This window comes from Artemia sp. Qi Xiang Cuo, chromosome 19, assembly GCF_049724085.1.
Source record: "Artemia sp. Qi Xiang Cuo chromosome 19, ASM4972408v1, whole genome shotgun sequence".
NCBI lineage: Eukaryota > Metazoa > Arthropoda > Branchiopoda > Anostraca > Artemiidae > Artemia > Artemia sp. Qi Xiang Cuo.
The window spans coordinates 37,266,298-37,294,147 of NC_142812.1; the positions used below are offsets into that span (position 1 = coordinate 37,266,298).

The 27,850-nt window shown below is 34.8% G+C and overlaps 1 protein-coding gene across 1 annotated transcript in view; it reads left to right on the plus strand.

Moving 5' to 3' along the window:
- The first annotated feature begins 13,163 nt into the window (after positions 1–13,163).
- LOC148940800 (guanylate cyclase soluble subunit beta-1-like) overlaps positions 13,164–27,850 on the plus strand; it is a 56,038-nt gene continuing 41,351 nt past the window's right edge. Inside the window, exons 1-2 of the mRNA XM_089105078.1 lie at positions 13,164–13,264; positions 24,605–24,770. The gene's annotated coding sequence lies outside the window, so the exon portion shown is untranslated. The remainder of the gene's footprint in view (positions 13,265–24,604; positions 24,771–27,850) is intronic.

A 27,850-nucleotide genomic window follows, 5' to 3' on the forward strand; every position in this document is an offset into this window, starting at 1 on the left:
GGAATTTAGTAAATCAATGGCGTAGTAGCAGGCTGACAGAAGACATTTGAGTAAGAAATATCTTCCAATGAGGAAAACAGTGATACACGGACCTGAAATGAAGATGAAGTCAAATCGAGGCGCAAATAAAAGAAAGATTTCCCCCTTTTTTCTTTTTGGATTGCAAACAGCGGTTTCTAACTGCGTTTACAATATTTAAACTTTAGTTTTTTGGGGTTTGTAGTAATCCCTCCGGCACTTCAAAGACGCCCATAGGGAAATTAACATATATTTGTTGGTTATGTTGATGTGATTTGATGGTTGATAGTTATATGATTTGATGGTTACGTTACGTTATGATGGTTATGCGATGGTTATGTCATGTTGATGTGATTTGATGGTTGTTTGATGGTTATATGATTTGATGTTTGTTGGTTATGGTTGATGGATATGTTGGTTATGTGATTTGGTGTTTGTTGGTTATGGTTGATGGATATATTGGTTATGTTATGTTGTTTGTTGGTAATTTCATGGTTATGTTATGTTGATGGTTGTTTGATGGTTATGTTGGTTATGTTATGTTGATGTTGTTTGATTGTTATGCGATTTGGTGGTTATAAGTGTTATGTTATGATGGTTATGCAATAGTTATGTTATGTTGATGTTGTTTGATGTTTGTTGGTTATGTCTGTTGATTATGTAATGGTTATGTTGATGTGATTTGATGGTTATGTGATTTGTTGGTTATGATGGCTATGTTGTTTGATGTTATTTGTTGGTTATGTGACTTGATGGTTGTTTAATGGTTATGTGATTTGATGTTTGTTGGTTATGGTTGATGGATATGTTGGTTATGCGATTTGTTGGTTATGTAACTTGATGGTTGTGTTGGTTATGTTGTATGATGTTGTTGGTTATGTGATTGTTATATGATTTGTTGTTTGTTGATTATGCGATGGTTATGTTAGTTATGTTCTTTGCTGGTTATGTTGTTTGATGTTGTTGGTTATGCGATTTGTTGGTTATGTTGATTTTGTTGTTTGTTGGTTATGTTGTTTGATGTTGTTGGTTATGTGATGGTTATGATATGCTGATGATTGGTGGCTATGTTTGCTGGATGTTGTTTATTGGATGTGATGGTTTTTTTGGTTATGTAGTTTGATGGTTATGTTGTTTGATGTTGTTGGTTATGCGATGCGATGGTTATGTTATGTTGTTTGATGTTTGTTGGTTATGAGTGTTGGTTATGTCTGTTGATTATGTAATGGTTATGTTGGTTATTTGATTTGTTGGTTCTGTTGGTTATGATGGGTAAGTTGTTTGATGCCTATGTTGTTTGTTGGTTATGTTTGCAGAGTATATTTGAAATAAATGGTGTTACTAGGCAAAATTCCCGCGTTGTTGTTCTATGATACACTCCCTTTGTTTTTCGGTGTCATCACGACAGCCATAGTATTGGATTTCTACAGGTACCATATGACACACCCTCTTGGTTTTTCTATGACACATTCTTTTGTTTTTTATGACAAGCTCTCTGCCGTCATGTGACACACCCTTTGAAATGCATATTATACCACGTGACACCCTCGCCTTTAAAAGGTGAGATAAGTGGAGCTACCAAACCCTCTTGCCGTCACACCTACGCAATGAGGTTACCGGTTCTATTAAAGGGAACCATCTAACCATCGCTCTTTCAGAGATGAGATATACATAAATACACTAAAAACTGTACATATAGCCTATATTCAAATAGGGACATATTCTGCATACTCGGATCGTACTATTTAAGGGGATGGACACAAAGAATTTTGAAATTTTTGTCCAAAGGCCTTGAAAATGGAATATTATTAACAGTATTGAATTTGATATAAAACGAGGAAACGAATTCAAGATATGCCTTCAAATGTGAGAACTTGTGAATTTATATTTAATGTTTACTGGGAAGAATGACTGATACTTCTGCGTTATACCCACTCTTTTATATCTCAAACTCAAGACGCGTTGAATAAACCCGTTTTTACGGTATGATTCAACCCACTGCTGTAGATGTATAGCGTGGTTTTAATTACGTATACGATATTTAGAGTGTTGTTTTTAGGGTTTTGGGCGGGGGGGGGGGCACCTAGGTTAGGTTACGTATTTAATATATGCTATGCTTTGCCCTCATACCCCCTAATGTTCAAATATATAGCCCAAATTTGTTTCTAAACTATTCTATAATAATCTTATTTTATTTTCTTTCATTAGCATTAACCAAATTAGCAGTATATAAAAGAGTGGTTATAACGCAGAAGTACCGAATAGCTTATCATACTTTTCTATTACCATATTTAACTTATAAACTCTTTTTAGTTACTGATACTCATAGTATAATAGATTTATAAACCTTACCTGTAATTTCTCTTTTAAGCAAGATGTTTTCTAATGCAAAAATCCATTATTTCATAAAACACTCTATATAAACAAGCCACTATTTCACAGTTGGCTGTTGAACAAACAAGCTTAAACTAAGATATGTTTGCAGCAACGTATAAACACATACAAAGTACTGACAAAACTCTCCAAAAGTGACCCCGCGTACCTCTAGCGCCTCTAGAGGGGAAATGTTGTACTACTTCATCGTTCCGAGCCAATAAATTATGCTAAGCGTGATTCAGACGATGACTGGGTGACAGGGAAATTATCCAATATTAGCAGGTTGAAATTAAACAGTAAATCCTGCGATATCGAATATGAAGAAGAAGTATTGTGCTTAGAAAACTGATTATTATTAAGTGCTGCCGGCTAACAACCAGAATGAGCGTTCGATGCTTTTTCGAAGGGTGCGATATTAATCGAGAAAATGCAAAAAGAAAAGGAGTCAAATTACTTGCTGTGCCAAATAACAGGTAGGCTATCAAATGTTTGAAATGTTTTTTGTTTTTTTTCTAACTTCAGAAAAATTCTATTCTATTACCACAATGAGATAGCTAAGAAACAGACATACCGTGATCTACTTAGAATTCAATGTTGTGGGCTATTAAAATATAAATTTAGAAAATTCCAGAATGGTGTGATTTCTGCCATCACTTAGATTCAATAAAACAAACTTTTTGAGGAGACGGAGGGATTCGGGATAGGGCCCCGGGGCCTAGACCCGAACTACGAGTGAGCCGAAAACTAGCAAATGCTGACCTAGTCTAGTCTCTAGGTTATAGGCTAATGAGAAATCTGGAAATGGGCAGTAGTTATATACGTTTTATTGGGTTAATTCAAGGCTTTAGCCTACTCAGTGAGAAATAGTGAGCAAACAAGAAAGATTAAGGGAAAGATTTTACAATTTACACTAATTATAAAGACGATAAATGACCGGAAAGTCACAGCTCTATTATAGCTCAATTTCAAATACTTTGGCTACTTACCCCCAAACTTATGGTCAATTTATCGGAAGGTGCATCTTTTAATGGTAAACTCCAGTATTTCGAAGTTTCAAAGCAAAAAAAAAGTTATGCAGAAAAAACTAGCACGTTTTAAGCCTCTCGAAATCCAAGTTTCGTCACTATATTTATTGTTTATTGTTTCCATTTCCTCGTAAGAAAGAGTATTCATTTGGAATTTTTTCCTGCATTCTACCGGTTTGTGCCTTTTCTTATTGATAGTTTCTAAAAAAGAGACAGAAATGTGAACTGTGTATCTTCTGAATTATTGGTTTTTTTTAACATCGATGATATTGGCTCTTGGTGGCCGAAATTGCATTCTCTTCAATGTAGCTCTAATTCTAATGTCCGAAATGAAGCGGGGCATTACTTTTGGATGAACTGGCATAACTCAACTGGTACGAAAAAACCAAATCTGACTACTTTTTATTTTTTTTTATTTTTTAGAGGTGGGAAGAATGACTCATAGCTCTGAAACGTGAGGATTTGCTGGAAAATTCGAATGGGGTAAAGAGACTCTTCATATGCACGAGGCATTTCAAGCAAGCGCATTATATGGCATCAGATATTAATAAGCTAAACAAAATCTTGATGCCAAATGCCATTCCGTTTATTTTAGTCAGTGACGGTCAAAGTAAGACTTTATGTCTGTTCATTAGCTATCACTGGTGTAGTTGGGTGAGAAAGTCGGGGAAATGCGATCCATGGGGAAAGTAATCCATTTGTTTTCCTACGAAAAAAAGGCTCTCGGTTTCATCTGCTCAATTTTTAACCTTTGAGACATCAGCTATTATGAAATAGTAGCATTGTGAGGGTGAAAGAGTGCAGCCGTCCCACCTCTTTTTTAAGGACAGTACGCCAAGTATAAGCTATTGCTAGATATTCGCTATAATAGATTCGCAACCTAATCAAATAAATGTTTGTAGCTGGTTTAACAAGCCAGGTTTGGAAGGTTCAGGCAACATTATTATGCACCAACTATTATCCGACTTCTTGAGAACAAGGTATTTATTTCATTTGGTGACTCCCTGCACTGGTGACATTGCCTTTACCGACATCAATAGCAACCAGTACAACCCGATTTCGGTGGAAGTTGTGAATGTTAGTGGTATGTGCTTAATTAGTTAGTTAACTTAGTAAATGAAAAAGTACCACTTTTGCTCATTAACAGCTTTTTTTTCCTCTCCCTCCTTATTTTTGTGAAAAAGCGTCACTGACGTAGCATTCTATAGAATCCAATTTAATCATAAGAATTCCTACCTAACCTAGAATGGTTATTTGTGTTCAATGCATCTTACAAAAGAAATGTGTGTATGCATCTTTGAATCTGGACCTTAGGTTTATATTTAGTTTTCTGTTGCTAACATGCTCGTATAGTTCTTTATTTATCGGAATATTTCAGCCTATCTGAGCATTTAGAGCACGGCTCAGTGCTGCACTGCGCCCACCTGCATATTCAGTCGAGCTTTTATGCAATATAACTTCTACACCCCTCACCACTCCCCCGCTCTCCCTCTCTTCTCTTCTCTCCTCCTCGTACATCGTTTTTTTTTCTTCTTTTTTATAGAAGTAGATTAGAGTAGATAAGATATGTCGCAGTAATAACACTAAGTTTTTTCCACTCTTACAGGTGACATTGCCTTCACTGACATTGGTAGCAGCTCACAGAACCTGAATTCCATTGAACTTGTTAATCTTAGTGGTAAGTCATGTTTAGTAAATTAGTTAATAAATCTAATAGTGCTCGTTATTGCTCATGCTCATTTACAGCCAGTTATTTCCTCTTTCTCCCTACTTTATGAAAAAGACATAATTAACACTTAGAAACAAAAAATATAACCGGTCATGATTTGAATATAACCGCTCATAATTTTGGCATTATTTTTTTTTCTGTGATTTGATGGAGGGAAACTCCCTGGATTCTATATGCATTAAATAAAAAAAAACAAAGTTTTAACTGAAAGTAAGGAACGACGTTTAAACTTATAACGAACAGAAATTATTCCTTATATGAAAGGGGCTGTCCCCTCCTTAACGCCTCGCTCTTTACGCTAAAGTTTTTTGTTGTTTAAAAAAATAGAGCTTTGAGAAAGTCAAACTTTAGCGTAAAGAGCGAGGCGTTAAGGAGGGGACAGCCCCTTTCATATAAGGAATAATTTCTGTTCGTTTTAAGTTTTAACGTCGTTCCTTACTTTCAGTTTAAAAACTTGTTTTTTTTTTATTTAATTTTTGAAAGTTTTTGAATTAATGCAGGTTTTGATTTTGGCTCACCGTACATGAATAATTAAAACAAAATTTGAATTAATTTTACTTTTATTTGGTTAAATGGATTTTTCGAAACTTGTTTAATTTTATTTACGAACGTTTTTATTAGTAGTAAATATACTCAACTTACGAACTAACTTACGTAAGGAACTTCTAAATTCATATATTTTTAATATGTATATTAGGGGGTTCGCCCCCTAGTCAATACCTTGCTCTTTAAGCTCAAGTTCGAATTTTTTTTTCCAATTCTTCAAAAATGACCACTGAATCACAAAGGCCGTTAGTTAGAATAAATAGTTCTCATTAAAGAGCTAAAAATTCGGGTGAACGCAATCGTGTATGCGATGATGGCTGTTCGGTTTAAATTTTGTTGAAGCTGCTGTTGCAGTTGAAAAACTTGTATGAAACCTAATAAAACTTATATATTTGAAATCAGCATTAAAATCTAATTGTTCCTATGCATCTATTTGTATCAAAATACCGTTTTCTAGAGTTTCTGTTACCATTGAGCCGGGTCGCTTCTTACTTACACTCCGTTACCACGAACTGGTTGATCGAAGGAGTAATTGAAGCTTCCTAGCAAAGAAAGTAAGTTAATGGTTATAGCTATAGTTTTGAAGATTATTGAGATTTTTGCCTATATTGTATACTCATTTTTGACAGAATAGTGAACGAATTCGCGCGCGTCTTTGCTACGCACTATGAAAAGAACAGCTTTCGACCTTCCCCTCGTTGTGTTTCTCCGTCACTGGAGTACGATAAATAGCAACGACCAATTGTAATTTTTTAAGCAGGATGCTGGCTGAGCCTTAACCTTGAATGCAAACTTTTCAATACTCAGGATGATATTCTAATATTTCAGTTTTATTTTCAAGGTGATGCTGTATTTGAATTGGAAGACTAGGTGAGCATGACCACTGATCTAATAAAGCTCTTGCCAATCTTGACCCCCCAAGTGTTATCTCGTGTTCGGTTCTTGACATCTGACCTTGCAGCTGCTATCGGTTCTGACAACGAACATGGTAAGATTAAGGCCCGTAAATTGTTGTTATATTTGTACCCCCCCCCCCCTAATTTACCCCCTGGTTTCATAGAGTATTCCTTTTTGTCTTGTTCATATACCCAATTGTGTTGCCTGTCCCAATTTGCTTACAGAAATACCCTAGTGTTAGGTGTTTTCTCTGACTATTCACTCACTAATTTAGAGCTAAGTCCCTTCTATCAGTCTTAGTTTTTAGATTTCATTTTTTAGCAGCATTAGTATTGCAGCAATCCTACAATATCCATCCATCTCATATATATATATATATATATATATATATATATATATATATATATATATATATATATATATATATATATATATATATACTACTACTACTACTAACAACTCATCGCAGCACCAAGCCGCCTGAGGCCAACACAGCTACGCACGCTCCTCCTCCACCCCAATCTATTCAAAGCCTCCCTTTTACATCCTCCCACGAAATTTCCATTTCCTTTAAATATTTCTTTGTGACGTCCTCCCACCCTAAACGGGGACGAACTGCTTTTCACTTAGCCCTAGATGGTTGGCCGAAAAGAACCATATTCGGAAATCTGTCATCTTTCATCCTCACAACGTGCCTTAGCCACCTCAACCTTTCTTTCATTATAGACCTAGAAAGCGGTATTGAACCACATTTTTCGTATAGCCTATTGTTTGAAATACGGTCAGTCAGCCGGGTACCCAGAACAATCCTTAAGCAATTTCTCTGGAAAACATGCAGCAAATCTTCATCCGCTTTTCGGAGCGTCCATGCTCTACAGCCACATTTGACCACTGGCATCACTGTAGCTTCTAAGATTCTAATCTTGGTTTGCAGACTTATCTTCCTATTCTTCCAGACTTTTTTTAACTGTGAAAAAACACCGTGAGCCTTGGCTATTCTATTTTTAACATCTTCACTGCTCCCACCATCTTTACTAATAATACTACCAAGGTAAGTGAAACTGCCCACATGATCAATCTTTTCATTTCCAAACGTCACCTTTTCATCTTCACTTATTCCTAGCCTTAGTGACTTAGTCTTCCTAACATTAATTTTCAAGCCTATTCTAGCACCGTGAACTCGCAAAACCTCTGAAACTTCATTCATTTTGCTAACACTTTCATCTAGGATACTTAAATCATCAGCATAATCTAAGTCCAGGAGATTTTTTCCTCCCCATTTGATTCCGTGGTCTCCCATTGCCTTTCCTGTGCTCCTTAAAACAAAATCCATCAAAGTAATCCATAAAAACGGGGATACAACACAACCCTGCTTAACTCCTGCTTTAATACACAAACCAGCTTCTAACCTTATTTCCTACCTTAACCTCAGCAGTGATTTTCTCGTACATAGCACTAATCCCTTTAATGTATTTATGTGGCATACCATACAAGGACAAGACCTTTGCTAAAGCTCTTCTATCAACAGAATCGAACGCTTGCTCATAATCTATAAAACTGAGAACCAAAGGTGTTTGAAAACTTAGGCACTTCTCAATTATTAACCTAAGAGTGAAAATTTGGTCAACACATCCTCTACCTTTTCTAAAACCGAAATGCTCTTCTCTTAAAACTTTGTCTACGGCATCTCTCAGTCTAAAAAGTATCATATTACTAACCAATTTGCTACCTACAGAGACCAGACTAATGCCTCGATAATTACCACACTCACTTTTATCACCTTTCTTATAAAGTGGCTTAATTAAGGTTTTCCTAAAATCGTTAGGTACTTCCCCTTTTTCAAAAATCATATTCACAATCTTCAATAACTTATTTCTAACCTCAGAGCCACCATATTTAAGAAACTCATTTACCACCCTATCAGCACCTGGAGCCTTATTATTCTTTAATCCTTTTAGTACTGTTTCTAATTCCTCCTCACAAAATAAATCTTCCTTCACATCCAAGGTATCACAAACTTTTTCATTTTCCTCTATATTTTTTCCTGCAACTCTATCTCGGTTAAGTAAATTCTCAAAATGTTCGGCCCATCTCGCTTTGGCTTTTTCCTTATCGCTAATTGCCACACCTTTCCTATCTTTAACTGGGACAAGTCCGGATTGACTACTACCTCTCAATTTATTAACGTGCCAGTACAATATTTTACTATTATGCCGTCTAGCTGCATATATATATATATATATATATATATATATATATATATATATATATATATATATATATATATATATATATATATATATATATATATATATATATATATATATATATATATATATATATATATATATAAACGTAAATATCTTTGCTTATCCTGCATTTGTTCTATATTTTATTCAGTAGTTCTGCGTTCTCTGCGCTTGATAGGAGGATAGGATAGGAGATAGGAAATAGTGCAGAAAGTGAGACAGGTATAAAATATAATGTCTTTGAGGCACTGTGATTTATTCTGATATTTTGTGAGTCAGTAATGCTTTGTTAATTAATATTGCCTATGGCTTTGTTAGTTTTCGTGTGTTAAAAGTTTCGATAGGGGACTTGAAATGGAAAGTAAAGAGGATATATCGATAAGTGTTTGTACATTTCTCTTTGCTCAACCCAGTTTTCTTTCTTTTTTTTTACATAGATCAGCTCCCGAATCCCAAGCCTCATCCCATGCTGAGATAGGTACGCCAAAAACTAGTCGCAAAATAAACGGACCAACATTAAGCACACCCAGAAATGCAAGAAATGCAAAAACTGATATGACCGACCATGCAATATTTTCATCTCCAACATCAACCAATTCAAATCAGTCAACCAACGGGAGGAAATATACACCACGAAAGCTGGCATTAAGTCGGACAATAAAGCGCCAAGAGAAGAAAATAAAACGATGTAAAAGGTCACTTATCGCGCTTAAAAGTACAATAAAAAATGCGAAGACAGGTTTTGAGTCCGAACAAGAAGCGTTACATTTTGTTGAGAGTCACCTATCCGGAATCGCGCTTTCTATATTTAAGTGCCAAATTAGAAGATCCATGATAAAAAGACGATTTACTGAGGAAGAAAAAACAACGGGCTTGGTGTTTTTTTCCTATCTCCGAACGGGTACAAAAAGTTGCTTCGTGAGAAAATTTTCTACCTTCCATCGGTGCGTACTCTACAGAGGTGCCTTTCGAGTGTTGAAGTGGTAGAAGGTTTTAACGAAAGTGTTTTTGATATGCTGAAGCTAAAAACTGCAGGAATGGATGAAACAGAAATATTTTGCACCATCGCCGTTGACGATATGTCTCTAAAACCTGGACTGCAGTATGATCGTGGCCGTGGTAGGGTAGAAGGACTTGGTCCGTTAGGACCCTTCAAATACGCTACAGTGGTCATGTTGCAGGGACTAAAACGCACTGGAAACAACCACTTGCGTATTTTTATAGTGTTTCAGGCCTCAAAGGTGAGAAACTAAGAAATGTTATTTTTGAGGCGATAGATAGGTGTAAACAGGTAAGGATTACCGTAAAGGCAGTAATTTCAGACCAGGGTGGAAACTACCGAGGATTAAAAAAGGATCTCGGCGTCACGAAAAAAATTCCTTTTTTTTCTTAGAAATGGTGAAAAAGTGTATTTCATTTACGATCCCCTCACTTGTTTAAAAGTGTCCGAAACAATCTCTTAAAGTATGATATCATTTTAAGTAAGCAGTGGCAGGCGTCTTGGAGAGACATTGTGTGTTTTTTTCAAGGTGGATCAACTTCATCGATTTAGGACAGAGCCAAAACTTCAAAAGCGTAATATATGTCCGACAAATGTCGACAAAATGAGGGTTAAAGTCGCTACTCATGTTTTCAGCCACTCAGTGTATGCTGGGATCAATTTTTACGTGAGTAAAGGTTTGTTACATCCGAAGGCCGCAGGAACAGCAAAGGTTGTAAATTTCTTTGATAAGCTGTTCGACTGCGTTATTTCTCTTTGATTCTTAGAAAAAAAAATTTATAGACGCCCAATTTTTAGGGAAAGCGCATCATTCCAGTTTTTGACGTCGGTCAGTTCATTTTTAGGCGATTTAAAATTTGTTAATAGTGTGGGGAAAACAATCTATTGCATAGAAGAATGGCAGCTGACTATTTTTGCCACCCCCGGTGTATCAGAAGATTTGATGAAGCATGGGTTTAAATATGTTTGCACGAGGAGACTTAACCAGGATAGTTTATAGCATTTCTACGAGTTACTACGACGCTCTGGGGGTTTAAACGATAAACCTACTACGTCGCAATTCTCCTGCCTTTACAAACAAGCAACGTTTAGAAGCTTTTCAGTTTTTTCAAATTCGACGAGGAATTGTGAAGCACTTTCTTTCCATCAATCTCTTTTATCCGAAGTTTTTTCATTAGTTAACCCTCATGCAAAAAGATTTGCGCAATTTTGACGCGATATCAGCGACATCCATGAGCCTCACGAGTTTGATTTTGATGAGAATGTTGAGGTTTTCACCTTAACAGAGGAATCAAATTTTGCATACGCAGTGGGGTATTCTGCGAAATAGATTCTGGAAAAGCATTCGTGTGATAAGTGTAGAACTGGGTTATTTGAATCAGGTATTTCTCTTTTTGATTCAGTGTTTGATTTCATGCGGATGAAAGCTTATGAAGAAGCCAATTCAGACTTCTCAAACCTTTTTGTTCCTGCAATCTCCTTGATTGAGTATTGCAAAAAACTAGAGTACATCATCCAGACTGAAATGACGCACTGCTGGAACGAGGGAATCGTACGGCGAGCATGGGAAAGAGCGTCCCTTATTCCCAATTTCGTGTGGCCTATTTCCTCGCGAGTGTTTTGTACAGTATTTTTTTCGAATGCGTATCTTCTACATCACTAAATTTGAAAACCAGAAGATGGAAAGAAGTGCTCTATGCGGAAAAAATAAAAGCAGCAAAGTTAAAAGGATTTACTTTTAAATATTTTTTATTCCGTGGTTAACTATATTTATTTGTTCTTATATTGTTTGAATTTGCTAAAAACGTTTTTGGATTATTCTAAAAAGAATTTTCTAAAGCAATGGTACTTCTAGCGTTTCTCGATTCTCTTAAAACTATTTTACAGAAATGAAAAATATTTTATGGAATGATTGCCAATTATGATTTTGGAATGGAAAATTATTCATTGAATTAATAAGTTGGGATTAGGTATTTTCTTGTTTCTTTTATTCTGTTGCAATTAAAAAAAAAGAAAAAATTGGAAGAACTATTAATACAGCGGTCATGTACCATTAGATTATCATTATCCATAAGATTATCATTATCCTAACTGTTCTTGAAACTCATTCCAACGTTTCGGGGTAGTATTTTTCACAAGAAAGTCATATGTTTGTTTTTATCAATCAATAGTAATTCCCCCTCGTCTTTTTTGCTTTTTAGCTTTTTCTTTGATCCGCAAGTAGCGATGATGTTCCACGAGAAAATCCGTAAACGCTTCGAAGGAGAAGTGAAAGAACTCTAGAGAATAGCATACTGATTTTCAAACGAAATTGTTTTACAACAAACTTCATCGTTTTCATTTTTCTTTCCATTATATAATAAAGCACTTTTTTATTCGTCTGTTTCGTATTACTCGTATATAGGACTAATCTGGTTTCAAATAAGCTCTGAAAAAGCGAGCTAAATTTGTGCGAAACGGAAAAAAAAAGTCTGAATCAGTTGACGAGTGCTCCGTACTATAATTAATTTTGCAGCACACAACAATAAAAATACATGTAAAAGCTGCTCATGAAACAAAGCATCCCATATGTGTGTGCTTTTTTTTGCTTTCCTTCCGAAGAATATAGTGGGCCTATATCAGCATATCCCGGCCTCCAATCAAGGAGCTTAGGGGACACACAAGAAGCAAATTTCGTACGGTTCTGAACCAAATTAAATAAAAGTAGATTCTATCAAATACTATCAATACAATTGACGCGGCTAATTTCTTTAATCCAGTTGCCATGCAATGACAGGAAAAAAAAATACTTTCGAAATAAATTATCATATTTTCAAGTTTTGACGTCTATAACATTGAGAAAAAGGGATAGATTAGAGGAAGATGAATACAATTATAATAATCAAAGCAAGTTTCCATTCGATATACCAGTATTTACGCGTAGCACTCTCAAATCGTAAATATAGGCGTGATAAATGGGTGTCGGTAAACATCACATAAAATCTAATAGGGTAGGGTGAAACTATTTCAAAATAGAAGGCATTAATTTAAATATGCTCCACAATAAAGCACCCTCATTTTTTCATTGTCCTAATTCTAATCACAAGCTTTATATCAGGATCCGTCTCTTTAATTCAGTACACATCTGATCAAAGCGTAATCACCTTCGGAACCGGTTCCGTAGGTGATTATCAAACTATGGAACAAGTATAATCCCCTACGGAACTTGAAAAATTTAGGCACCAGGTTCGCATCGTCTCCGGAGACGCGGACAAAGGGTCACTTTGTGTGGAGAGGATAGGTTTTGTCAGTACTTGTTGTATGTGTTTATACTTTGGTTTGCAGTTAGCTTTGTGCGTGGTTAGCTCTTATCAAAATAACTCATCAGAGTGGTCAAAAATTTGAATGTTAATCTGACAGCTAAAAATGAATGTTAATCTGACAGGTAATTATTCTTGGCAACAGAACGGGGTTAAAGAAAACAATAATTTTGAGTTTTTTTTAGATAATTTCTTAAGAAAAAAAGCAAAATTTTTAAATGGGATTCAAGATACGTCCAAGGAAAATATTAAAAAAAGTATTTATTCGGTAAGAATTCCCATGACAGTGCCCCTTACTAATGTTATAACAGTGTCCATGATAGATCCCATGAGTGCCCCCCGCCCCTCCCTAAGAAACTAGATAACTAGTGTCCTGATGTAAGTAACTGGAAATAAACGTTTTAGCCCTAGGATGCCGTTTGAGACATCAAGGTACATTTTTATGAAAAACTGAAACCTAACCTTTTAAAACATTCTACTGAAATTAAAGAAGTCTAATAAATTTTAAGTAATGTTACTATAAAACTACGGGGGAAATGATACAAGGCCAAAACATTTTTAACTGGTTCAGAAGTTCTTATTTGATTCAAAAGTGTTTATCTGTTTTTTCGGAATTCTGAAAAGTTACTAGAGATATATGCTATAGCTCTAGGATAGCGTTTAGACATGAAGGGTCTTTTTTCTGAAAACTTAAACCTAAGCTTCTTAAAATATTCTAATGAACTCAATAAAGTCAGATAAATTTTAAAGATTGCTATAGTCGTACTATGAGGGGAATGATACAAGCCCAAACATTTTTAACTGGTTCAGAAGCGTACAACTGATTCACAATTGCTAAACTGGTTTATTTTAAATGTTTTCTCATAATTGTTTGACAATATCATTCTCATATAACACAGTTTTATTATTCCGTGTTGAAACCATTTTCAAGACCATGGAGATCACATTGAATGATCTAATGAAATATACGAGGAGTGACCGTTTATTGATAATATAAAAAAAAAAATACATGATGTTTTCTACTATTGAAAGGTTAAACACTGAACCATCTTTAAAAGCTGATGGATATTTAATATATAGGGTTTAGAAATTTAAATATTTAGGGGCAATCATTGATGAATTATTGTCATGAAAAGAACATATAAATTCATTATCTATAAAAATTGTAAGTGGAGCTGGGATTCTGTATAGACTTAAAAATTTCCTTCCGCAAAAATTTTTGCGAGCCCTTTATTTTACTCTTGTTTATCTATATATACATTATAGTTGTTACGTTTGGGCTAATTCTTTTTCTTATAATTTAAAGAGAATTCAAATCTTACGAAACAGAGCTGTAAAGTCAATTTATTTTAATAAACTTGATATTAAAGAAGTTGTTCTTAAGTCTCAGGTGCTAACGGTGAGAGAAATTTGCCAGCTCCAAACTGCTGTTTTCATATATAAACACTTGAATGGTCTAGCACCCGCATGACTGCCGCAACTTTTCCTTTTTCATTTATCGTCATATTATCATGCTTATCCAACGTCGTCATGTACACATTTTTCTCTTGTCTCGGATATTTGTCACACGCACAGAGCAGCTTTTTCTATCAAATACGTTGGAATGAAATTATCAAACAGTATTCCGCTGGAAATAACAGATTCTGTTTCAGTTCCGTCATTTCGATGTAATTATAAAAACATCTTCTTTCTACTAGTACAAATAAATAGTTTTTAGGAGGATTCTCTCTTTTTTATGTAGTGTAAAGCGCCTTTTTTCAGGTTTTTTTTTCAGTTTGTTTGTTTGTCAATTTGTTGCTTGTCAATAATTAGTGATAGTATTTGTATGAATAGTCGAGTTCTCCAGGCACTACATTTAGACCCTAGGGATCATTTATCAGTCCTTTTTTTTCAAAGTTTGTTTGTTTGTCAATTTGTTATTTGTCAATAAGTAGTGATAGTATTTTTATGAATATTCGAGTTCTCCAAGGACTACATTTAAACCCTAGGGATCATTGATCAGTCCCTGGAGTTGTGTTTTATTTGTGTGTTTATATTGAATAAAGTCAAAGTAAAAAAAAGTCAATCAGGAAGCCATACAAGTGAAATTTATGTCAAAAATAGGTTTAATCAGGTTTCAAATTTGCTTGCACATGAAAGAATTCACACAGTGGAGCAGCCTTATAGGTGTGAGGTATGTTAGAAAGGTTTAATCGTAATGAAATTTTCGTAATGGAACTTACTCGAAAATTTCACACGAAAGAGAAGGCATACAAGTGTGATGTATGTCAAAAATGTTTTCTCATAATTCAAATTTGCATGTTCATCAAACAATTCATACAATCGAGAAGCCATACAAATGTGATTTATGTCAAAAACAGGTTTCAACAGGTTTCAAATGTGCATTCATATGAAACAACTCACACAAAGGAGCAGCCTTATGAGTGTGAGGTACGCCAGAAAGGTTTGCTCGTAATTCAACTCTGCATACTCATCAAAGATTTCACACGAAAGAGAAGCCATACAAGTTTGATGTATGTCAAAAATTGTTTTCTCATAATTCAAATTTACATGTTCATCAAAGAATTCATACATTAGAAAAGCCATACATATGTAATGCATGTAAAAAAACATCTTACACTACAATGGCAAAATCTCGACTAATATAATGAGAATTCTCTATGGTACTATCAAAGCTATACGTGATAGTATCAAAATCTTGCATGGTATTGTCAAAATCATGAATGGCATTAACTAAATATTTTCAGCTACAATCAAAACGTGTCTACCATTACCAAAATCTAAAATGGTGTCGTCAAAATCATGTCTACTATTAGCCAAATTTAACGTAGTACTATGAAATCGTGTCTGCTATTATCAAGTTTATCAAAATATTACCAAAATGTTGGGTGTTACTATCAAAATCCTGTCTGATATTATCAAACATCTTGCACTACAATATCAAAATCTCGACTAATATCATCAGAGTTATCTATGGTACTTTCAAAACCATATGTGATAATATCAAAATCTAGCAAGTTATTGACAAAATCTTGCCTGGTATATCAAAATTTTAAATGTTATTATCAAAATATTTTCAGCTACAATCAAAATGTGCACCAAAATCTAATATGGTGCTATCAAAATCATTCCACTATTAATAAAATTTAACAGAGTGCTATCTAAATCGTATCTGTTATAATCATGATTATCAAAATTTTTTCAAATATTTTCAAAACGTCACTGATATTATCAAACATCTTACTTTGCAGTATTAATGTCTTATGTTATATCACCAAATTTTGCTTGGTGTTACAAAATCTTGTATTGCATTATCAAAGTCTTGCCAGATATTATGAGTGTCCTCTCTGGTATTAGCTAAGTCTTGTAAGTTATTAACGAAATTCTACATAGTATTATCAAAATCTTACCTGAGATTGACAAAATTTTTTCTGGTACTATCTGATATTAACAAAATCTAACATGATAATATCAATTTCTAGTCTGTTATTATCAAAATCATATCTGTTATTATCAAATTTAACATGGTGCCGTCAAAAAAAAATATCTGTTATAATCAAAATCTTGCCAAGTGTTTCCAAATCTTGTGTGATATTATAAAAATCATGTTTGAAATTATCAAACAACTTGCGATGCATTATCAAAATCCCACATGGTATAATGAGAGTCCTCTAGGATATTTTCAAACCTCTCAATAGTATTATCAAAATCTTGCAAGCTATTAATAAAATCTTGCATGATATTAGGAAAATCTTACCTGATATTAAAACAAAAAATTTTTCTGGTACCATCAAAACATGGCTAATATCGTCATTTGTGACATGATGTTATCTAAATCGTGTCTAATATTACCGAATCTAATATAGGATCAAATCATATCTGTCATTATCAAGATTATCAAAATCTTGCCAAAAATTAACAAACGCTTACCAAGTATTACCAAACTCTTGTATGATATTACCAAAATCTTGTCTGATATTTTGAAACATCTCGCACTAAAATATCAAAATCTCGACTGGTGTAATGAAAATCCTCTATGATAATATCAAAACCATACAGGGTATTATCAAAATCATGCAAATCATTAACACAGTCTTGTATGGTATTATCATTTAATCTCGCAAGTTAATAACAAACTATTTTCAGCTACAATCAAAACGTGTCCGCTATTATCAAAATCTAATATGAGGCAATCAAAATTATTTTACCCAGGGTTGCCACCAGCTCTAAAATAAAATCCCGATTTTTCTTCTGAAAAATCCCAGAACACGGTTTTTAGACTATACAACATAGGATTGCACAGTGACAACGTAAAAATCAAAACGCATAGTTTGAAGTACGGTGAAACGTAGTTTCTAGTTGTAACTAACAACCAGTGCTTCCATTTCTACTATATTTTAGAGTAGACTACTTTATTTTGAATGCTTCTCCTCTAATATTTATAGACTTACTTTGTTACTTTATTTTTACTTTAATTTTGGGTTTTCCACTTTTTTCCTTGCCGAGCCTATGGATTTTTGTCACGGAAATAGAAATTGTGGATACAAAGAAGGGATTTCGGCAAAAATGATTGACAAACGTTCTTGTTTTTGTTGGACTTGGATAGACCCGAGAAATTTGAAACAAATAACCACCGTGGAAACAACGACGTGATAGACCAATACAAATAGAAGCAACTATGCACATTTATGACTTTAACATGCTTTAAAACAGTGCTAGAAGTTGTGAAGAGCCTTGGTCAAAATTGTAGTGCGTTAAAGAAATTTAGTTTGTTCAGTCTGTAAACCTTAAAAGGAAGGGTTCTTCATACCCTTCTCTAAGGTTTACCTGGGACTAGCAGCGACCACCCGTCTGTTTTCCTTACAAGGAAAAGCTACAAAGTTCACGGAGAAATGCAAGAGGATCAAGGAGATTGCCCAGAAATTTTACATTATAGCTGTTCCCAGCTTGTCGACTGATTTCCATTTGATCCCGACATTTACAACTTTGTAGAGATTGTAGAGCCAAAATTCGCATTGGATGGTGATATTCTATCGCTGCGGCTTTTTTGCTAAGGTCAGGGCACCCCTCTTGGGATTTTGGGCTGGTTGAAAAAGCGTGGTGGGCATTAATGCTGCTTAGTCCAGACAACAGTTTTCTTAGTGGTGGAAACCCGATTGATTTCTTGAATTAGGTGGCTTCCAGCAAGACGCCAAGTGGAGTGCTAAAGTTCACTAGCGTTCTTCATATCATCCGGTTTATTTTTGGACTTCCCTGCTCAAATGTCGTTGTGGAGAGACTTTTCAGCGTTCTGAAAACAGTAAAAAATGAAAAGAGGAATGGTCTCAAAAACGTAACTTTGGACTTTGACGATTTCTTTCAAGTATGGGAAGAAGCGTAAAGCCCCTCCTCGTTCACCAAGAGTTTAAAGAAAAACATGAAGTCCATGAAATTCTATGCGACTGCGTCCGAGTGCGTCGCTTTTTTAGGCATTGGGAAAGACGATGGGGACAGCGACGACAACGAAGACTTGGGGTATTAATCTTAGTAGTTGATGTTTTCTCTTAAATCTTATTTTTGGTAATTCTCATTAAATGTTTCTGAGTACATTTTAAAGTGCGTCTACATTTAGCATTTTCTGGAAAACTGGGAGGCAGGTAGCAATCTACACTATTTAAATTCGAATAATTCAAAAGATCTAAATGCAGGCATTGTCCTTAAATCAAGCTTTAAGTGATTAGTTTTTGATACTACACTCTGTTTCAAATTAACGACTCAATATAAAAAAAAAGTCAAAACAAAAATAATGCGCGAAAAAGCGACGGGTTGGATATCATTTATACTAATCCTTCGTACCAATTCAAATAAAAACGAGGGTGTTGTAAAAAATAGTGGCAAAGAAAAATAAATAAGTGAAATATATTCATTTGGTCCAGAATCCGAGATCTGGACCCGGAATCTATAAATGAAAACCGAACTTAACTAGTGGATAAATACAAAGCATTTTTTTAAACGTCAAAAGAAGATGTTTTATTACAAGTAAAAGGTCTTGAGTTGCAAAATAGATCGTCCTGAATAAATGCTATTAAAAGTCAGCCTAATAAGGCTTTACTTGTAACTTGGAAAGAAGTCAGAAAATGGAGAAACTTATAGAGATTTTGGTATTGAACATAGGAAATCAGTCGACAAGCTGGGACACAGCTACAATGTAAAATTTCTGGGCAATCTCCTTGATCCTCTTGCATTTCTCCGTGAACTTTGTAGCTTTTCCTTGCCAGGAAAACAGACGGGTGGTCGCTTCTAGTCCCAGGTAAACCTTAAAGAAAGGTATGAAGAATCCTTCTCTTCTAAGGTTTACAGATTGAACAAACTAAACAAACGAATGGTCTCAAAAACATAACTTTGGCTGCGACGATTTATTTCAAGTATGGGAAGAAGCGTAAAGGCCCCCTACGTTCACCAAGAGTTTAAAGAAAAAATGAAGTCAATGAAATTCTATGCGACTGCGTCCGAGTGCGTCGCTTTTTTAGGCTTTGGGAAAGACGATGGGGATAGCGACGACAACGAAGACTCGGGGTACTAATCTTAGTAGTTTGTGTTTTCTCTTAAATCTTATTTTTGGTAATTCTCATTAAATTTTTCTGAGTACATTTTAAAGTGCGTCTACATTTGGCATTTTCTGGAAAACTGGGAGGCAGGTAGCAGTCTACACTATTTAAATTCGAATAATTCAAAAGATCTAAATGCAGGCATTGTCCTTAAATCAAGATTTATGTGATTAGTTTTTGCTACTACACTCTGTTTCAAATTAACGACTAAATATAAAAAAAGTCAAAACAAAAATATTGCGCGAAAAAGCGACGGGTTGGATATCATTTATACTAATCCTTCGTACCAATTCAAATAAACGAGGGTGTTGCAAAAAATAGTGGCAAAGAAAAATAAATGAATAAAATATATTCATTTGGTTCAGAATCCGAGATCTGGACCCGGAATCTATAAATCAAAACCGAACTTAACTAGTGGATAAATACAAAGCATTTTTTTAAACGTCAAAAGAAGATATTTTAGTACAAGTAAAATGTCTTGAGTTGCAAAATATGTCGTCCTGAACAAATGCTATTAAAAGTCAGCCTAATAAGGCTTTATTTGTGACTTGGGAAGCAGTCAGAAAACAGAGAAACTTTTAGAGTTTTTGGTATTGAAAATAGGGATTTCTACAGATTTTTCACAAGCCCTTCGGAAATTGAAAAAAAACTGAAGTGGAAACACTGGTATATATAGTAAAAATCAATTTTGTTAACATTCCTGTTCAAATAGTAAGCATGTTAACATAGTTTCGGATTGTGCAGTACTATAATTCTACTCTTTTTTTTCAAACTTAAATGCTTTATTCCCACATTAGTGGAATGGAAGCCCTGCTAACAATTGATTGTCAATATTCCTAGTATTATTTTTGTGAAAACGTTCTGGTGGATTAGTAGGATTTACGACAAATATTTTAGGCCAAAGCAATTCACCAAAGTTCCAAGAAAACGTGTCGCCGCATACACGTTTCATTGTAATTTGAAATTTCCCGCCCAAGAATTGACGTCACGCTTCACAGCCATAAGCCTCGTCCAGACTATCCAATTTCTTGAAAATGGGACTGAAACCTGGAAAAAAGGAATAGTCGTCCAGAGTAGGTGTTTTTTCTTAAATCTTGTTTTTTTTCAGAAGATATCTTTACAAATTTATTAGCGCTATCCTCATCAAATCTGTTTTTCTAAGCCAAATCCTATAGGAAACAAATTTAGAGCCTCAGTTAGACAATTTGCCTCTTTTCAATTAAAAACCATCTTAGATAATTATTTTTATTTATCACTTATCGTGTCTAATCGTCTCCTTCTTTTGGCATTTTTTTCCAAAAAAGCTGTCCATGCTACCACTTCCGTCCCATTTTTCCATTTTTTGACCCTCTGATTCTTCCTGCCCAGAAGACGTAAAAATGGGACGGGAGATCTGTCTGCATTCTAAGATTTCCATCCCATTTTTCTAGAAAATGGATAGTCTGGACGCACAAATATTCAATATGGCTTGGCAAAAGGTAAAAGTTTCCTTTTATCACGTCTTCACACGTCCCTTTCCCTTTTACAATACCTGCTTTTCTGTTTAGCAGAAGTCTCGCCAAACAAGAAGCGGACAGCGAAACTATCATTCGTCTTAAAAAAGCATCCTTTTGAAATAAGTATCCTTTTGAACAGAATAAGTATAATGCCGTACGCTTTTTAGTTACCTTTACTGAGATTGACTTTGCCCGAGGCATTACACGGGGCAGAATGAACTACAATAACAAGAAAAGAAAATCCCTGTTGTTTTTGTTTTGAATTCGCCGTTACATTGGTGTTGAATTTTCAAAAGTTAAATCCCTAACGAAAAACTCGTTGCCTCAGTGTACAAGCGCAAATCCAGAGGGAACAAACAGAAACAGAGAATATTCGTGATATCGTACAGAAAAAAAATAGTAGACTATCAGCCTAAATCGTTGAAAATCTGTTTTTAGTAAAAAAAAAAATCCTGGTTTTTAGCAAAAATCCCAGTTTTTAGCAAAAATCCCGGTTTTTCTTACACAAAAATCCCGAATATCCGGACACAAAAAAATCTCGGACTACAAAAAAAATCCCGGAAAACCAGGATTAATCCCGGACGGTGGTAACCCTGATGTTAACTATTAACAAAACTTAACATAGTTATATCAAAATCGTGTCTGACATTATCAAGATTATCAGAAATCTTGTCAAATATTATAAATACCTTACATGACTTTATTAAAGTTTTGCATGATATTATCAAATCCTGTTAAATCTCACAAAATCTTGTCTGACATTTTCAAATTCTTTTGAGGTATTATGAGAATCCTTCCTGGCATTATCTAAATATTGCAAGTTATTATCAAAATCTAGAATAGTGCTAGCAAAATCGTGTCTGATACTATCAAACATTATCAAACATCACAAAAATCTTGTATGATATTGTCAAATCTTACCTATAATTATCAAATATCTTGCCCTACATTATCAATATCTCACATGCTATAATAAGGATCCTCTATGATATTATTAAATTTTTACATAGTATTATCGAAATCTTGCAAGTTATTAACAAAATCTTGCATAATATTATGAAAAGTTTACCTGATATTGACATAAATATTTTTCGGCTAATATGAAAACGTGACTGATATCGTCAAATATGACATGATGTTATTTAAATGGTTTCTGCTATTATCACATTTCACATAGTACAATCAAATCATGTAAGTCATTATCCAGGTTATCAAAATCTTACCACGTGTTACGAAACTCTTGTATGATATTATCAAAATCTTGTCTGATATTATGAAACAGCTTACATTACATTATCAAAATCTCGAGTGATATAAAAAGAATTCTCTATGACAGTATCAAAATAATGCATGGTATTATCAAAATCATGCAAATTATTAACAAAACCTTGCACAGTATTATCATTCAATCGGACATGTTATTAACAAAATATTTTCAGCTACAATCAAAACATTTGTGTGCTATCATCAAAATCTGAAATAGTGCTGTCAAAACCAGGTTACCTATTAATGAATTTTACGATAGTGCTTCAAAATCGTATCCACTATTATCAATATTATTAAAATCTTGTCAAATATTATCAAAACCTTGCGTGATATTATCTAAGTCTTGCATGATATTATCAAATCCTGTTAAATCTCACAAAATCTTGTCTTTCATTTTTAAATTCTTTTGAGGTATTATGAGAATCCTTCCAGGCATTATCTAAATATTGCCAGTTATTATCAAAATCTAGAATGCTGCTAGCAAAATCGTGTCTGGTACTATATACTAATGATGGTCTTTCTCGCGAACTCTTTTCCTACCCTGACTGGATTCGTGGAAAAATAATCTAACACGGTTGAAAAAATAACTCACTTGTACTAAACCCAAAAGTCACTTAAACCAAACATACTCCAACTCTGTTTCCAGAGTTAAACATCAACTCTGGAAACAGACTCCCTAAAAGGGGTCTCAAATTAGACTAAAAACAAAAATACCGCTTGTGTACCAACCACTTTCTGTAGGGATTGAACTTAGATAGGCCCAGGCCAATCCGCTAAAGTAAAGTTCAAATCCCAGGCTTCTTTTAAATAATATTATCTTTCAATGACCCAGATCAGGAAGACACAAATAAAATTTAGCTTGAAAGCTTACTTATTGCAAAACAACTAGAGCTTAGCAACGAAACTTTGACTTTTCATTGAAAATTATACAATAGGAAAATCTTAGAAAATGTAATCACGGAAACGAAAACAGGTCATTTATCTGGAAAAGAAAAGAAACAGGGGTGGAACGCAATACTTGACATGTTTTCATAATGTCGCTACCAGACGCAGAGAGTTTATTATAATAAAATGACGTTTTGGCCCTTCAGCAAAACGAATTGTATACTCTTCTATAAGCTTTGAAAATTTGAAGTCTATAATCACGCAAAGATAGATTAGAGAACCTTCACGCCTTCCAAAGATTATCTTTCTTCCTTCAGCTTTTAAGCAGTTCAGGTGTCATCCCGCATTCAACTGGGACGCATCACATGTATCCAAGATAACTTCTTACAAGCCAACCAGGATCTAAGACAAGCCAACTCCTGATCATTAAATTTCAATGACAAAAAATCAGGTCCCTGTTGCCTCCTAGGTAAGAAGTCAGAAAAATCATACACGGAAAAACGGGCAAATGGTCTGAGATATCATTCACCAATGGAGAATTTTACACCCAAGACAACGATAAAAAAAATATTAGCAAGCAAAGAAGTGGTACGGTAGTGTCAGTTATGCAAGTTGGAAAACATGCTGAAGGTAATGATCCACAACTGAGCTTAGATGAAACAAAATGAATAAATAATATTATATTGACATGGGTTAGAGCCCTTTCCCTTATCTTTACGGGGAATTTAAGATTTGTTGAAACTTAAGCATAACGAATATAGTATCTATAAGATGCATATATGTCAGTATTTATGAAGGTTTACTTGGAAATTGAAAAGAAATTAAAAAAAGACATAACTCAGACTTCAGAAGAAAAAAAATACCTATCAATGAATTAACAAGACCCAAAGTGAGCAGAAATTTTAGCATTTATTAGTAAAATTATAAATATTAAAAATAATAGATTCAAATTTAAAGAGTGCGGAAATTACTACAAACCGCAGTATGGCTAAGCCTTTTAAGCGCTAGAGTATCTTTTATACTATATTGACAACAGTTTTCGTCTCTAGCAGTGTGTTGTTATTTGTCATAAAATCAACAAAAAAGAAAATAATCAGCATCATAAATGAAGATTACTGAGAAAAACTAATGAAAATTGGCCGTTGGAGCAGCTGCAATATCGTAAATACTTATTTTAAAGTTTTTACCGATGAAGCCTTCGAGTATCCATTAAGAGTGTTTTCATTTGTAGACTGTAGCAAAGAGGCTGCATAATACAGAAGTTGAGGTTAAACTTTTGCCCAAGGAATCAGCAGATGATCACACGAAGTTTCTAATTGCAGATGTAAGATCAGAAGAGTCAGCAAGCAAAAGTTTGCTTGAAACCTGGAATGTGGAGTCTGAAATACCGAACGATGGTAATCCCTTTTTCTTTATAAAACATTTCTAGTTCGCAAATGTGTAATGAGTATCTGATACTCAGCTGATCCATCCCCGATCTTAATTACTAGTGTTTATAAAACTGTTAATCCTTCGATTAGAAGCATTAACATATATGTTCAATAAAAAAAAACTATTGAGGGAGGGGGCTCAATTGGATTTGTAGTGTCAAACAAACCTATTTGACAGGTTCTCTTTCAAAGCTCTTTCCTCCTTCAGGGTATCAATATGAATTGTGCACCCCCATGTTTGTTTTGCATTTAAAGATTTTAATTCTAAAGTGAACCAAACTTTAGCCTGAAGCTTAATCCAATAGCAGTTCTAACTGTTAAATAGCAACATTGTCTAGGCGCTGAAGACTACGATTGATATTACCGACATTTCTTTACAATGCTAGCTATTGGGATACAATCGCGTCGTTTTGGTGATTGTTTAAGACTCTTACATATTGTTTTTTTTTATTTGCACATTCCCGATGGCATATTTTGTTTGAAGAATTGCACTGTTGGCCCAATTGTGTTTAAAAATTGGTCTTCTTATTCATTTGTGCACCATGTTTGGTGCAAATATGGTGTATTTGATTTGGTACATATTTGGTCTTTAAAGAGTCAACATATCCAAATTCCCAACTTTGGGCATAATTTTTGTCTGAAACGGTTGGCACTCGTCCAATATCTTGTACCACCCTTCACTGGGCTTCTACAGGTGTATTTCTGTGGAAAATGTGTCAGTTCCGTGTGTTCAAGGAGGCACACTTGTGCCTCTATAAAGAGGCGACCCACCGCAATGTTAAGCGATTTCAGGTCCTAGAGGTCGCAGAGAGACGGTGGTAATCGCATTTTGTAGCCCAAGCTCAAACTAAGAAACTTGCAAAATTTCATCCTCCTCCGACTATCTTCATGGGGTAAACTGGGCCGGAAGTTTGGACCCTCCCACCACAGACCCCCTTTAACGTTGTCCGATTGGGCTGAAATTTAGAGGCTAAGCTTTCCTAAGGCCCGGAAGCTTATCCTCGAAATTTCAGCTCAATCCGATCACTCCTTCCCTGTTTTCAAAAAACCAAATATAGCCACTTAAAATCCATCATCATTTCTTTTTTTTTCTTAGCCACGCCTACAGGCCACAGTTGGCAACGGATCCGGGTGAATGAGGACTCATTCGAAGCAGAATTCGACCTGTTAGGGCCTTTTGATATTTTCAGACCTAAAAAATTATCCCCCGAATTTACATTTACGAAAAACCTCGTTTTCCTATATTAGCCCATGTTAATTTTTCCCACCACAACCCCCTTTAACGTTGTCTGATCGGGCTGAAATTTTGAGGATAAGCTTTCCTGGGACCTGAAAGCTTATTCTCAAACTTTCAATTCAATCTGATCACTCCTTCCCTGTTTTCCAAAAACCAAATATCAAGTTTTTTGGGAATTTGCTTGCGTCGAAAATAGCTTCCATTTACTAAAAAACAATTACTATTGTGTCTCTATAGTCCAGCGGTTGATACTCCACACTGTCAGGCGGAAAACCCGGGTTCGATTCACCGTCAGAGGAAATTTTTTATATACTGAATTTAAACTTTGAAAAAGAAACTCAGTTTCTTTTTTAAATTATTTGAAAAAAATTACGTTTTCTAAAGAGTTAAAGAGGCTGAGTTACAAGGTCGACCCTTAAAAGGTACAGGGATTAGGAGGCACAGTTGGGGGGCTGTTAAAGAGGCTGAGTCACAAGTTCGAACCTTAAAACGTACAGGGATTAGGAGGCACCCTGTACGACGTGATTTGAGTATTCAGGAATTAAAAGCCTTAACACAAGAATGTTCAAGAGCGGGGGGTTTGGGGAGCGGAAGCCCCCAACTTTAACTCCTGACACGATCAGCTAACAGTTAGTCAAGCAATAATAAGTAATAAACTGTACAAAAACGTGCAGAAATTATTTGAAAAAAACTACGTTTTCTAAAGAGTTAAAGAGGCTGAGTTACAAGGTCGAACCTTAAAACGTACAGGGATTAGGAGGCACAGTTGGGGGGCTGCAGCCCCCCAAACCCCCCGCTTTCGCAGCCTTTAAATATAAAAAAAATTCTTTAAACTGAAAGTAAGGAGCGACATTAAAACTTAAAACGAACAGAAATTATTCCGTATATGAAAGGGGCTGTGCCCTCCTCAACGCCTCGCTCTTTACGCTAAAGTTTGACTTTCTCACAACTCTTTTTTTTAAACAATAAAGTCTTTTTTTTAAACAATAAAGAGAAAAAAACTCTTTTTTTTCTTTAGCTCAGATTTTTCTTTAAAAAGATGGTTTTGTTGATTAATTGTCTACATTATTTCTGATTTTCGTCACCCGTGGGTGACACTTCTATATCCCTTAACGGTGTCTCTTACGCCTTGTATTTTCCTGATTTCTTTACCCCTTCCTCTAATTATAAATTCTTCTGAAATCTTTTTTCATAGACAGATTGGTAGGCTGAACTGATTGATCGTACGCGAGTGGAAAATCCCAGAATCCCTGTGTGGATGGAACCCTGCTCAACTCCTCAGATTGCAAAAACTGCGAACTGGGTCTGATAAGAGGTACAGCAGAGAAAGCGTTCTGTCTATTTTGAAGATGTCTTGTTTAAAAGATATGCTTTATTATGTTTAGTTTCGGTGTTTCATAATTTGTAATGAGTGATAGTCCTAAGATTAGGTTAAATGTAAGAAAAATCATGTCTAAACGATCATGTCTTATTTACAGTTTTTACCACGAACTGTTTAATGATCCTGCTAAAAATGAAGGCCAAGGATGTAAGAAAGATAGTAAGGCATTGGGTCTATGCCTTCCTCCGGTAAAAAAAAATATTAAGTTTACTGATTAATGTAAATTTGAGAGATTGTTCTAAGGCTTAGTGCATTTTTTTTAAGTAGGAACTCACTGGCAGCATTGCCGGCCTAGTGATCTGGAAGCCATGGTTTGAAGTAATGTCTATACTCTTTGGCTTAATTACAGTTAAAGTTTCTGTTTGCGTTCTGGTGCAAAATGTACGTTAACATTTTTTTGGCTAAATCAATACAGCTTAATTTATATAG